The 7,404-nt window shown below is 32.7% G+C and overlaps 1 long non-coding RNA gene across 1 annotated transcript; it reads right to left on the bottom strand.

The window, feature by feature from the left end:
* LOC140010984 (uncharacterized) lies at positions 1 to 1,681 on the bottom strand. The gene is made up of 2 exons (XR_011818183.1): positions 1,265 to 1,681; positions 1 to 731 (listed from the first exon to the last, which is right to left on the bottom strand). It is a non-coding gene; the product is annotated as an uncharacterized lncRNA (long non-coding RNA).
* Positions 1,682 to 7,404: the final 5,723 nt, after the last annotated feature.

Genomic DNA, 7,404 nt, shown 5'->3' with positions numbered 1-7,404 from the left:
TTTAAAGTCAAAATAAGGCTCCTTTACTATATGCAAGGAAAAAACATTATCCAAAGAAATACAGAACAGGTAACAACAGAAGCTTCGTTGCCTGCATTATCTCCTATGTAAAGTATTTGACAAGTAACACTACAACATAAGAAAGAGTCACAAGTTTCTCTCAGGCTAAGGTAGAAGTTGTCACCACACTTGAACATGAAGGAAACGAGGTCAGGTAATATACATAAGGCCACACCAAAAAGAGATTTAACACTTATTCACAAAGTTTGTAGCATTTTTTCTAAAAACCACAGCAGTTGACCACCATTTCCAACATCACTTCTTCAGAAGATTGCGTGAGAAGATCTTCCTCCAGTAGGGACTGGTGCGCAGAATTTCGCTGTAAGGACAGATTGCCTCAACTAATAAAGTACGGAGAGGCCCCTGATGCAGAACAACAAAAGGTGCATAATTCTGGATTCAGCTCATTGACAAATGAATGAAGAATTAATGTGGTTAACGTCAGCTAAAACTGAGAAATTCAATACAAGAAGCAACTTCTCCAGCATCAAAGAGATCTAATCATGAAATTTGTAAGTCTCCAATGTTTCTTCATACATTGATCCACCTTTTGGCAAGAGCTCAAAGGCAAGTCTCCCATTTCATTTTCTAACAAGTCTCCTTTACATTCCCACTTTTTTCTTTTTTGCCTTTTGCTCGTCTCCTTCTTTATCCATGTCAATATCCAAATTCTGCAATTCAAAATCACAACAACAATAAGAAAAGATAAGCCAAAAGACCAAATCATGCCAAACTAGCTATTAATTCAAAAGACCAAATTAGCTATTGGAAAAATCTCAAACAAAAACCTGGTTGCTACTGTATCAAAAACAAAAAAGATTTTGCTTGGTTACGTTAAATCTAGAAGAACAGGGCAACAGAGTGCTACCTTTTTTTCTATCCTCGTCCAAATGTTGAATTAGAAGCAAAAAAACAGTAGCAAATTTATAACATTAATGGCAAACATTATCAGAGGAACAACCAAAAAAAATCAATCTTTGATTGGCAAAAATTTAAAAATGAATATAACATCATAAACCCTAAATTTGTCGAGAATTGAGAATTGAAGGAGCGGAAGGAGAGTGAGGGCGAGAGGACGCGACGGTGGTGGTGGTGACGGCAATGGAAGCGGCGGCAAAGGTAAAAGCAGGAGGCACAATTCAAGATTAATAGGAAACGAAAGAAAGGAGACCAAAATATAACTCAATTTGTAAATTTCACCCACTCGATGTTGCGGCAGAGGGAGGAAAAGAGGGAGGAAAGTCTTGTAGGGGTTACGGCAGAGGTGCTGGGACAAGGAGAAGGCGCAGCGGCGGCGGCGACAGAGAACGCTGGAGCAGATGGCGATTTGCTAATGCAGACAGAGGAAGAAGCTAGCTTTGTTTCCTTAATCTAGCTTTATAGTTGACCCGTTTTTTAGTTTTGACCCATTTAAAGTCCGCGTGTTGACCCAACGAGAATCTGGCCGTGGAATTGGAATTGGAATTCTTTGGTCCAGCCAAAGAATTGGAACCATGGAATTCGATCGATTTGGAATTGCGATTTGATTCTAATTCTATACGAAAGGTAGGATCCAAACACGAGAATTAGAATTGGGGACCCAATTCCAATTCTAAACCCCAATTCCTTGGGTAACCAAACATACCCTTAAACTATTTGACCTTATCTGAGATAAAATGAATGTTGTAAGTTAATCTGTGATACCATGGCCAAAAGATGTCATTTGCCCTTAATCCAAAGTTTAATAAAAATGGTGTCGGCCAGGTTTGATTGACCCACATGATAAATTTATTTAAGTGTCATGAATGGTGATGAGACCACAGTTATATGCTGCTTTTGGAGTTGGTTAAGTTTTATATGAACAAGGTTGGTTGAAAAATATTCTAGAATCTTTCATGAATAATTTCGTGGCTTTTAATTTGAAAGTCGTCAACCAATTGAACAATGTCCCGTTGCTGTTTTATTATGCGATATGATCACTAAAAGAAAAAAAAAAAAGAAGAACAGAAACGGAAAAAGGAAAAATAAGACGGCATCCTGGTTGGTCATGACAAATCACGAGAGACAGCAATTGCATGTCGATGGCGTAAAGCCTTGTGATCACTTTGTATCGCCCACGGGTTTTATGTATATAATATGGCCAAGGTAAATGCTATGTTTATTCTTGCTTCACATAACCAGCCTTGTGGTTGAGATCTTGTGGATCAAATTGGAAACTAATCAATGAAAAGAAGTACGTTGTTCTGGCTGATAGTGAAGACCACGGATTAGTCAAGTAAAACGATGTATTCTTTTTCCTGTTAGATTGTTGCAATTGTTTCCTATGTACTGGTTGCTGTTTGACCATCAAATGATAAGAAGAAACATGACTGGTGTAATGGAGTGAAGAGTTAAGTGGCAGCTGGAAATGAAGCAATAAGGAAGAAGTTGGAGAAGGCGTGGTCGCAGATCACTGGAAGCGTGGAGCAAAGGTAACAAGCTGTGAGAAGGCGTGCTCACAGAATCACATTTTTTGGGTTCTTCACGCATACAGCCTGAGCTGGGGACCACTGAAACCGAAGATTCTAGAACGACACGTATTCTAAGCTTATTGGTTACGTTAATTTGAGAATTTTTGTAATTATTCTTCTTTTGTCATTTTTCCAGATTTGGTTGTAAGGAGATTTGGCCTTGCCAAACTCGTTCCCCCTCCCCACGTTTTCCTTCACTTCTTTTCCCCTCTCTCCTAAATCCATTTCCTCTTTTCTTGTAACTGATCATTGAAGTTCATTAATGAAAAGCTGAGTTCATCGTTTGAATCCTCAAATTCTTTGCTCCACTGATTTCTGTTGAAGTTAAGTTCATATTGATTACTGTAATATTTCTGCCTTTGCTGCAACTTGATCCTGTACCATCACAACTGGTTGATTATGATCAGGCTATGAAAGTCAAGAAAAAGCAAAGGGAATATGCTGCTTGAAATTGCGTTAAAAATGCTGATTTGCAGCGGATTTTACAGCAATTTTTCAGTGACTGTTTAGTTGCATTTTGTCAGTCTTCGTTACTTCAAATTCTAGCCATAAGATGGTGATGAAGATGAAGGCTTTGATTGGTTAATTGTTGCTGGAAATTTTTCTTAAAAAAAAGGAAATTCAAGAAACAAGTTGGTTTCGGATAACAAATAGGATTTGGTCATTGATTTCCTTTTGTGTTTGGAATCTAAACTAACATGAAAATTTTCTATAATTCTAATATGATTAGAATTAAGATATTTGCTGGAAATTTTTTTATAAAAAAGAATAGCTAGGCAACTAGTTACTTTCCTATGACAAAAATGTTTAGTCATTGGTTTCCCTTTGTGTTTAGTTTTCTAAACTAACATGGAAAGTTTCTATATTTCTACTATGATTAGAATTATGGTATTTTTCTGGAGAATATAGAAATTCAAGTTGGACAAGAAGTTGTTCAATTAAGCTTTGGAAACTTACTAAATATTAGTGAGACTAAAATTAAGAAAGTCTACCTACTTTAGAAACTTCCTAATTTTTTTTTCAACAAACGTTAACTTTAGAAACTTCCTAATTTGATGAGATTAAATTTGGTAAGTGTTCAAATACTATTAGAGACTTTCTAATTTAATGAGATTAAATTAAGAAAGTGTTCTAAAGTTAGCATTTGAAATTCTAAAACGGTTTAAAGGAAAAAATTTCCAAACATAAGTGAATTACGAAATTCTAGTTAGACTAGAAAATCCTAATTTTGATTTGGACTCATAATTAGATTATGAAAAACTTTTGTTCATGATTTTAAAATATTGAAAATTTTCTAATGAGATTAGAAAGTATTTTCCCTAATTTTAAAATAAATAAAAGAGAAACTTCAAGAATTGAAACTTTAAATGGTTTAAAATTTGAACATATAATGATTCACGATTAGAATTAAATAAATATTTTATTATGCTTTCATTTAATATTATATTATGTGAATGCATGATGGATGATTATGGACTAAAATTAGTGTGATTGTGAATGGTTGAATGTTTGTATGGTTCGGTATTGGTATTTTTCAAATAGGGCTTGTGTGTCCTACCTTCTCTAAATACTCTCATTATAAATGATCTTCTCATGTGACTCTCCTTGAATGTAATTCAAAGTTTCTCTCAATATTATGTAATGTACTGCATCAGGGATACGGAGAGGGTGAGGATATAAAATGTTTAGATTAGATTTACATTTGTAATGTACAAAAGAGATGGAGATGGCACCAATTTCAATACATACAAAAGGTGTATAGGGCATGGAAATGTCATTTGTCCCTCAGTTTGACTATCTAGTTTCTTTTCGACTCTAGAAAACTAGTTCAGGAATAAAGTTCAAAATCATCCATGTTTAATTATATTATGTTTATTTATTTATGTTGATGAATGGATATGCATACTATATACTTGATGAGACCAACTTAGATACATTATGTCTAAAAGTCCTCTATTCAAATATTATGTTCGGACACAAGTTGGCTTCCATTGCTATAATAAAAATGTGAGTTCTTGTTTGATGTTACCTTTTTCACCTTAATCAAGGATACTCTTCCAAGAACGTGTTTTATTATGAGATGAGATTTGGGAACAATGGATTAGACTTAATTACATCATATCACTTGTTTGCCTCAGTGAAGGTTATATGTTGTAAATGTAATGGTTGGGAAACACGTTGACGTGCTATGTCAAGAGTTGACGATTCAACTATCTAGAAGTTACAATTGTTGTAATTGATAATAAGTACCTATTCGTTTTAGTTATTTTGACTTGTTCATCTCAATGAAGATTAAAATAATTGAAATGAGATCATAGCTCATGAGGAATTCTTGAATTCCCATTTCCATATTTGAGGGTTATGGAATTGTAATAAAATAGTGGTAGCAAAACTAAACTTATTTTTATGTCATTTTTACTTGGTTTTGTTTTTACATAAATAGCAATTCTCTTTTATCTTTACTACCTGTTGTACGAATTATGAGTAATTGTATATTATTCTCGATATAATTAATATTTCCAATTTCTTGGACTAGCAAAGAGAATTGAGAAAAGTTCTCAAGTAAATTTGGCTATATCTTTTAAAACCGTAATACTTGCAATCATGGAAGATGAAATGGAATTAATAGTATATGCTTATAATAAGTATAAAGAAGATGATGACAGTGTGTTATAGATGCTTCCTAAATCTCCCACGTTACAAGGATTCTTTTTCTTTCACCATGATTAGATATCTCAAGGAGTTGATTGATGGATAATCAAGGTTTAAGATATTTGAAATCGTTGCATAATAATTCCATTACTAAATGACAAAATTTTCTCTAAATAAATATTGATTTATTGGAGATCGATTGGCTATATTGAAAAATTAGCTCAGTCAAGTTTTGTCATGGGCTATAAGTCAAGTGTTAACTAATAGGATATCACTTATCAAGAGTTGATAAGGTGAATCAATTATCAAAAGTTGATAAGTTAAAAGGTTTTAAAAAATAAGCCTTATGGTGCAAACTTTCATTGCATGGTCTTGACTCGAATAAAATGTAACTTTGTGAAAGTTTCATTTTAAGTTAAGTTTATAATTGAAATGAATGAGTATATTTACTTCTAAGTTGAGTTCCTTGGATATGAGATAGTGGATATTCGATATACGAGAACTTAAAAGAAGTAAATTGAAGAGAAGAGTAATAAGTATCTACTTTTGTGAAGCAAAAGTTATGATTAAATGTAGTGACAAACTATTTTTCTTAATGTAGTGGACTTATTTTAGAACTTAATAAGTGTTATTAATTTCTAAAAGGTCCATTTCTCAATATAATATTAAATGACTTGAAACCATTTTATCTTTGACATTTACAAATTTAGTCTTATGAATAAGAAACACATTTTCAAATTATATGATGATTTGACTCAACTAATTACAAATCATTTGAGACATGTGGATCTTATTCACTAATCAAAGACTAAGTTGGCCTTTGATATGAAATGGTTTAAAGAATTGTTGAGATTCATACATTATGATGTATGTAGAAGATTAACAATTCATGCCTAAGAAGATTATTTCTTATACTTTACTACCTTTACTAATAACTACTCAAAATGGATATCTTTTGAAGTACAAATCCAAAATTTTGAGAAGTTAGAAGGTTTAAGTATAAAGTAGAAAAATAAATTAGTGAAATTATTGGAACACTTGATTTGATCAAGGTGGACTATAATTGGTCCAAAGACTTCAAAATTGTCTAAAGGAGAATGAGATTCTCAAATATCTCGATTATATTTTAGTAATCTAGATAAAGAATTATTCTTATGAGATAACATGCACCATACAAGTTTACCAAAAACAATTTTGGGGTTTGTCATAGATAAATTATATCCTATACACTAAATCTTATTTCATATTTGTTCAAAATATATCATATGAGATATGGAGTGTCAAAGAATCCAAATCTTTATGAAAGATTGGGTAACCTTGCTTATAAAGTCGGTATAATTCTACAAGTTAGAACTAAGATCCAATTAAAACCTTTTATAGAGTGTTCTTGAGAAAGGAAAAGGAAAATCGGCCAAGAAGAAGAGCAAATTGACTTTCTCTGTTTCATTGGTTTGATTTCTTCTAACTTGTAAGTTGAAGTTTCCTCATTTTCTTTAAAAATGCCACTTCTATCATTTCTAAGAGGAAAAGTGTTTTATCTTTAAAATTACAAATTTGTAGATAAATGGTTTATTCTAAATATAATAGTGGGAGTAAGATAGAACTTAAAAGTTGAAAGAGTTTCAAGTGTCACAAAGGAAGTTGTACAAATGCATGAAGTTGAAACTTGCATTCATGATGATGAGGAGCAGCGAAAGTTCCCAGAACAAGGTTTTCATAAGTTTTAGATGCATAGATTTCTCATGGAAAATCATGACGTTTGATCATGAAGTTTCTAATGACTTATGAATAGTTTAATAACTTATAGAGATGGTTAAGAACACTACAAGAAAATTGTTCATCAGTGACAACACAAAGTCATCACAGAACATACAAATATCGTCACAAATACCTTTTATTGACGACTTTTTGATCGTCACAAAGTCGTCACTAAATCCCCGTCGGTAAAAGTAAACAGTGACGACCTAAAATTTCGTCACTAAATAGTTCTCATTAGTGACGACTTTAAGTAGAGCATTTTTGACAAAAAATCAAGTCGTCAATAAAACACTTCCGGATTGTTGTCACTAATGACAACTATTTAGTGACGACCTGAAATGTCGTCACTAAATAGTTGTCATTAGTGACAACAATCCGGAAGTGTTTTATTGACGAATTGACCTTTTGTCAAAAATGCTCTACTTAAAGTCGTCACTAAAAAGCA

Source organism: Coffea arabica, chromosome 7e (assembly GCF_036785885.1).
Source record: "Coffea arabica cultivar ET-39 chromosome 7e, Coffea Arabica ET-39 HiFi, whole genome shotgun sequence".
NCBI lineage: Eukaryota > Viridiplantae > Streptophyta > Magnoliopsida > Gentianales > Rubiaceae > Coffea > Coffea arabica.
Note: the sequence above shows the minus strand (reverse complement) of the source record. Positions and strands in the feature narration are given on the sequence as shown.